General features: G+C 39.7%; 1 pseudogene; it reads left to right on the forward strand.

Moving 5' to 3' along the window:
• The first annotated feature begins 2,843 nt into the window (after window positions 1–2,843).
• LOC102403415 lies at window positions 2,844–6,839 on the forward strand (annotated as a pseudogene).
• The last annotated feature ends 804 nt before the right edge of the window (window positions 6,840–7,643 follow it).

Genomic DNA, 7,643 nt, shown 5'->3' on the forward strand with positions numbered 1-7,643 from the left:
GTTCAATGTTTTAAAATAAGATGGAGCTAGAGTGGGCCATCTACAACATGTTTTCAGGACAATATGTGGAATTTGGAAAATTTAAATTAAAGAGGGGAAAGTCATGATTTAGATTAAAAATTAGAATATATGAAATACTTATGGGTGAAATGATATGATGTTGTAGAATTTTCTTCAGAATAATTCAGTGCAAAATTGTGTGTGGTTTGTGTGTATAAGGTGTGTGTAGAGTGGATAAGAATTGAAGCTGTACAGGTAAAATAAGACTGGTCATGTTTGAACATTTTTAAAGTTTTGGATATGGGTATACATGAATTCAGTATACTAGTCTCTATAAAAAGTTAAAAATATGAGTTTAGAGAAAACCTAATAGTATATAAATTATAGTTCCAAATTAATAACTGTAAAAATAATTTGTGTTGATTTATTCACAATGTTATTTCTATTTGGCATAGTGAAACTTAGTTGTTTAAATTAGAATGTACTGTTTAAATTTTAAAAATAAACATTTTGAAAAGTAATCTAAAACAACAAACTGAAAAATTATTAAAACCAATTAAAATCCTGTAGGGTAGCTGAATTCATAATGAAATGTACAGAATAAAATGTACTCTTAAATAACAGCAAAAACCAGTTAGAAAAAACTAATGATATGGTGATCCCAGATGAAAAGCAGCAATATACATAAAATATTTAGAAATAATGTTCATGATAATATACAGAACTCTCTATAAAAATATTTATGGAAATACATAAAATAATTTGTAAATAAATTGAATAAGATGCCACTTTCTGGATGGGAAAATGAAATATTGAATGAATGTCAATTATTTTAAATTTAGTAATATAGTGCATACAATTCAAACCAAATCCCACTGAGTTTCATCTGGGAAGGCAAGGAGAGGTAATACTATTTGATGTAATGAGTCAAAAGGCTTTTTGGGAAAACAGATAAAAAATTATTCAGAACATTTGTCAGGGGCAATAAGAAGCAACAAGGACTGATTTACTTGACAATGTATTAAAATGTATCACAGATATAATAATTAAAACAGTAGAATATGTCTCAGTCAGCACACACTCAGTTCTGCTGTAGTAACAAACAAGCCCAAAGGATAAGTGTCTTAGAAACAAAGATTTTTATCTTGTTTCTGATGCATGTTTGCTAGAGGTTGATTGAGGGCTCTCCTCTACATCTCTGTACTCCAGCTGATGGAATCAGTGGTGGAGCACAGAGTTCTGGAAGATATTCCACTGGCAAGCAAATATTCCAACCCAGAAAGACCCACCTAATATCTGCTTATATTTCATCGGTCAGAACAAGTCACATGACGCCATGCAACCCTAAGGAATATAATTGCCAGGTTGTACAACCTAATCACACTCCTGGTAGCCAGCAAGTCAGACATGCTGGTGAATAGCATTAATAATTACTACAGATACCGGCAGAAAAATGCAGAGGAGCAGCTAACCCACAAACAAACTCTATGAAGTAGAAGAATACAATATCTGACGGCATCATGTCAGGAAAATAAGACAGAGTTAGATAATAAAAACCACTGAGAAAGCTGGTAAATATTTGAAGTAAAAAAGTTTGTCTCTTACCTTGCCCCCTAAATAAACTTCAGATGCTAAATCTACCTCCCAAATATGAACAGACCAAGGAAATTCTACACATATATCTTTATATTTAATCATATCTTAATCATATTTATATAATTAAAATGAAAGCCTCTCTCTGTATATGTGTGATTATATGTATACTAATCATATTTATGTATGGTTAAGATAGAAAAAGAAATGGCTGGCTTACAAGCAATGAGATAAATTACTAAAGAAAAAGGATTTGGACAAACACATTATAATTTGTTAATGTAAACAGACATACATACATACATGAAAGTTTGATGACAGACTGAGGGAAATATTTATAACAAATATAAAAATTTTAATAAAGGTTAATATAATCTGAAGAATTTAAACAAATGAAAAACAGAAAAAAAATTTCCCAAAGAAAAATGGATAAAAGACATGAACAAATATTTCACACAAGAGAAATATACAAATAACTGAAATCACTTTTAAAAATTCAACCTCACTAACAAATACAAATTTTAAAACAAGACAGTATGCCTTTGCTTAAAAAATAATGATTTTTTAACTGCTATTTTTTCAGAAAATTCAGAGAAACTGGCCTTCATATTCCTTCCTGATAGAAGTATAATCAGAGTCATTTGTTTGAAAGAAATCTAATAAAATGTATCAAGGATCTTAATAATTTTCATAACCTTTGAACCAGTCATTACTCTATTGTAAACCTTAATTCAATGGAAAAATCATCCAGATGCAAAATATTACTTACAAGTTGTTTATATAAAAATAAGCAAAATAATTAAGTTTTTTAAAACTCAACTAAAAAAACACTGGCATCCAACTACAGAATGTATTAAAATAAATGTTAGCACATCCACAGCCCTGACCTAACAATGCTTACAAATGTATTTAATGACATGAATAACACACATATATTAGTGTTAATTTTTTTTTAAAGTCATGAGTCATCATGAATTTAATTTTAGGAAAATTCAGGGGAAGAATACATATGGTAGAATAAAAGTATAAAAAGATCTATCACAAAACATCCATGTAGCTATTTCTGGAATATTGGCAAATTTTTTTCCTCTTTATTTATCCTTATTGGCTATAATAAGCATGTATTACTATAACAATCAGAAAAATACATTTTTAAGCAAGGAGGATGTTTTAAAATATCTCTTTCTGTTTAGCTTAACAAGATTCTAAATATTTTTAAGTGTCCTTATATGTATTTGCCCTTAACTGTGATGACTGAGGATGAGAAAGATGGCAAAGTGCAAGGAAGGTAACTTTTTTTCCCAAGGGCTGCCACTCCTTCCTTCCTACGCCTGTGGCAGACATCACAAATCAATCCCAGCATGGTAGACTTAGATGCTCAGCAAACATGAGCCCTCTGGAGAGCCACTGCCTGTCAATCACTTCCAGTGATTTCACCTCTCAGATGGTGAAAAAAGATCTCCAAAGTGCTAATCAAAACAAGAATCCCCATTCCAGATCTGCGGTCAGCTCAAGAAAGTTGGTCCCCAATCTGAGCCTCAGAACCCATCTCTATGAAGTGAAGATTACAGAAGACTGTACCAGCTCTGGGAAGTTCTGACCAGCTATTTCTTCCCCTAACATCATCATCATGCTCATCTATCACCCTAAATCCTGCCTTTCCCAAAGCAATCTTATGACAAATGATTGTGTCTGTGAGCCTTTCCTTGAGCTGCCCAGTGCCCAGTGATGCTCCACAGTCTCTCGCGCCTGTAGATCTGGATTTCTTCACAGTGCCACTGTTGATGCTTTGGACTAGATAATTCTCTGTGTGGGGGCCAGTCTTATGAATCACAGACTTTTTAGCAGCATCCTTGGCCTACTGTGCGTAGTAGACACCAGGAGCACACCCATAGTCATGACCGTCTGTAACAGTCGTCCCCAAACATCTTGGCAACAGGAACTGATTTCGCTAAAGACAGTTTTTCCACAGACTGGGGATGAGGGGTGGAGGGATGATTCCAGGATGATTCAACCTCCTTGCGTTCACTGTGCACTTTATTTCTATTATTGTTAAACCAGCTCCACCTCAGATCATCAGGCATTAGATCCCAGAGGTTGGGGACCCCTAATCTAAAACATCTTCAGACACTGTCAATGTCCCCTTGGGGGGCAAAGTAACCTCTGGTAAGCACCTCTGTTGAAGATACTTCTCCTCTGGTGGAAGATAGCCGTTCCTGTAGATTATGGGGTTTGCTGAACGTCATCCCCTCAGTAAAACAGGGGATGGAAAAGAGATGTGAGAACACTTCCCATCTGTGGTCCAGATCCTTTGAGGAAAAGACCACGTCTCTGAGGGCCTGGAGTATAGACCTGGGAATGCAGCCCTACTCTGCCTACCTTGCACACAGCACAGCTGCCAAGAGGACTGGGGCTTTCCCCAGAGGGTGTAAATCACCATTCTGGGCTGGATGGGCACTTAGCATAATGGAGTGATTGACAGGTGGATATTTACACTCAGCTGACAAAATGGGCAAATCAATCAGCGGATGGCAGTGCAGAAAGAGGGCTGTGGGAGGAATTACAGTCCCCAGGACCACCACGGCCACTCCCTGTGGATACCATGGAAGATTCTGTAACTTTTCTTGCAAATCCCTGCCTTGAGTAGTTAATAATAAGACTCCCTTTCAGCTTCAGGGCTTTCTCGGGTGTCCTCTTTCATGGGCAAAGCAGCCATTGCCCCCATCTCCAGATGAAGAAACTGAGACCCAGAGAGGTAAGGAAATGAGACCAGCCACTGATGACCAAATTGGGCTTGCTGACTAATGTTCAAAGGATTTAGTTCTTCAGATTAAACAAGGGGAAAAAATACTCCCCGTTTTTGTCAGCGCCCAGATGATTTCTAACTTTCAGTTCATCATTTTGGGCTGAGGGGGATGTAACTCAATTAAAGACAGAAACATTAAATGCACAGTAAAACCATCACAGAGGGAGGATTTATAGGGGTATTGATTAAAACCATCAGTAAAGTATTTACCTTAATCAATAGGAAAAGGTGATTTAAATGTTTAGGTGTCTCCCGTACTTCTGTCGGCCAAGGCTTCCTTAAAAGCATGCACTTTATGTGATACACGAGTCTGTTTCCCTCATCGTGTGCCCCTTGGCAAAGCTCATTGCCACAACCAAAATCCCTCTTTTTACACCGCTGCCATTGTTTTCGACCCTTGTTGCAGAGACAGAGTTTGGGATGCAAGGTATTTAAGAATCAACACCTATGAAGGGAATGAGAGGACCAGGCACAGTAAGAAAATGAACTGTGGGACTTCGCCGGTGGCATGGTGAATAAGAATCTGCCTGCCAATGCAGCAGACACGGGTTCAATCCTTGGCCTGGGAAGATCCCACATGCCACAGAGCAGCTAAGCCTGTGCGCCAATGCTTCTGAGCCCTTGCTCAGGAGTCCAAGCTCCACAACAAGAGAAGCCACCTCAGTGACAAACCCACACACCGCAGCTAGAGAGTAGCCCCTGCTTGCTGCAACTAGAGAAAGCTTGCACATCAAACATCCAGTGCAACCAAAAAGAAAAATAAATAAATAAAAATTTTTAAAAAGACTTAGCAGGTGAAAACTCCTAAAACAATTAAAAAAAAAAAAAAAAAAAAAGATGAACTGTGATGCAGCCTGACAAAGATCCAGGCAACCAAGCGGCGTCTCTGGAGTGAGAACTGCCCCTCAGGAGGCATCGGACCCTGGTACCCCTACCTCTGTTAGTTGCCAGAAACCCCATGACCTTGGGTGAGGAGTGTCTGCAGCTCAAGCAGACCCCAAAGAAGCTGACAGCTGGAGGCTGCCTGCTGACCTCACTTCCCACAACTGGGCAGAGAGGTCTAACCAGCACATTTCTAAGCCCACCACAACCCCTTGAGATATCAGGAGAGGGTATCTAGGCACCATATGTGAAACTTGATCTCTGGGAGTATTTGTTCAAAAGAGATGGTAAATCAAGGGCCATTTGAAACCAAGGTTGACTTTATTTTTCCTTAAACACTGAATCCCAATAGGACTCTGTGGTGGTACGGTTGAGGTGTAGAAATTTCTAGTCATTTATATTGTAAAAGACACTTGGCCAGGAGGGAGTTAGGTCACTTGAATTCTAGCCGCAATTAGTACTTTCTTTTGGGGTGACTTTTCTCGGGTCTCTTCCCTCTTCTGGATCTCAGTTTTCATCTCTTAAAGAAATTTGCTGCCTTAGAAGAGTGTTTCCCAATTTTCCCCATCATTAGGATGCTCCTGGAGAGCATTTATTAAAATTTGGGTTTCAGAAGCCTAACTGACATCTCCAGGGAAGTAGCCAAGGAATCTGTTTTCAGCAGAGCCCCAGATGAGCCTTCTGATCAGTTGACTATGTAAGTTGAGTAGGGGCCTCAAAGTCAGTCCCGTGGCATCAGAGTCACCTGAAAAAGTTTGCACAGCAGTGATTCTCCAGCCCGGGAATGGAAGATTTTGATTCAAATTCAACGTTTAAATATAAACAGGAATACCCCAGCCATCTTGGTGGCTCTTGGTTTGGGGGGTAGTCCTGCACCTAAGAGGAGAAGGCAATGGCACCCCACTCCAGTACTGTTGCCCGGAAAATCCCATGGATGGAGGAACCTGGTAGACTGCAGTCCATGGGGTTGCTAAGAGTCAGACACAACTAAGTGACTTCACTTTCATGTTCCACTTTCATGCATTGGAGAAGGAAATGGCAACCCACTCCAGTGTTCTTGCCTGGAGAATCCCATGGACGGAGAAGCCTGGTAGGCTACAGTCCATGGGGTCGCACAGAGTCGGACACGACTGAAGCGACTTAGCAGCAGCAGCAGCAGCCTGCACCTAAGACAGGAAGTTGGTGGCCACAAAGCAGATGAAAAAGCCACTGGGGTCAGTCAACTCTAGGCTCCAACTGGTTATGGAAAGTGGAAAGTACATGCTGGGGTACAAGCAGACACTTAAAATGATCAGACAAGGCAAAGTGAAACTGGTCATCGTCGTCAACTGCCCAGTCTTGAGGAAATCTGAAGCAGTGTGTTATGCCATGTTGGCCAAAACTGGTCCGTGACTACAGTGGCAATATTACTGAATTGGGCACATAATGTGGATAATTCTACTACAATATTACTGAATTGGGCACATAATGTGGGCACATAATATGCACACTGGCTATCATTGATCCAGGTGATTCTGATATCATTAGAAGCATGCCCGAACAGACTGGTGAAAAGTAAATCTTGTACAATGTTTCTGTGACCAGAGCTTTTTTTTAAAAAAAAAAATAATATATATATATGTATATATATGAATGATGATACTTAACAGAATAGACTGATTGCATGAAAAGCCCTAATTCTCCACCCTGATTGTCCCCATGCCTTTTTTCCTGTGACTTTAGAGGTCTTTCCAAAAAGGCAGAGTATATTTCTCTCTCCCCATGTGATATGTGTGGCAAATAGAAGTGACTGTGGATTCATTCTTGTCCTTGGCCTCCAGAGGCCTTGCATATTTCTGCTTACTTCCTTGCACTCCTGTCATCACCACAAGAAGTTCATGCCTGGCCTAGTCCACCCGTCCCAGAGGCCCATGAAGCAGAGATGTCCAGCTATAAGGTGTCCCAGCCAAGTCCAGCCTAGACCAGACCCCCATGCAATGTAGACACTTGAGTGTCACCAGCTTCAGTGAGCCAGCCTCCAGCTGAGCTCCTGACTAATGAGAAAGCAACTCTTGTGGTACACCACTAAAGCGATGTGATGTCCTCAGCAGTAATGTTGTCCCATTGAACTGATACAATTAGTACAATAGTAGCTTATAGTTATTGAGCTCTTGCTAATTGCCAGCCACTGTGTTGATTGTTCTACACATTTTAATCATTTTACAAAGGAACCAGAAGACTTGACTATTATTATCATCCCCATTTTACGTGAGCAATTGAGGCACAGATTACTGAAATAGCTTACCCAAGGTCAGATGTCCAGTCTGTGCTGAGCTCCGGGAATCTCAGAAAACCTGAAATGTGGGAGATGGGGAATTGGAAG

This window comes from Bubalus bubalis, chromosome 18 (assembly GCF_019923935.1).
Source record: "Bubalus bubalis isolate 160015118507 breed Murrah chromosome 18, NDDB_SH_1, whole genome shotgun sequence".
Classification (NCBI taxonomy): domain Eukaryota; kingdom Metazoa; phylum Chordata; class Mammalia; order Artiodactyla; family Bovidae; genus Bubalus; species Bubalus bubalis.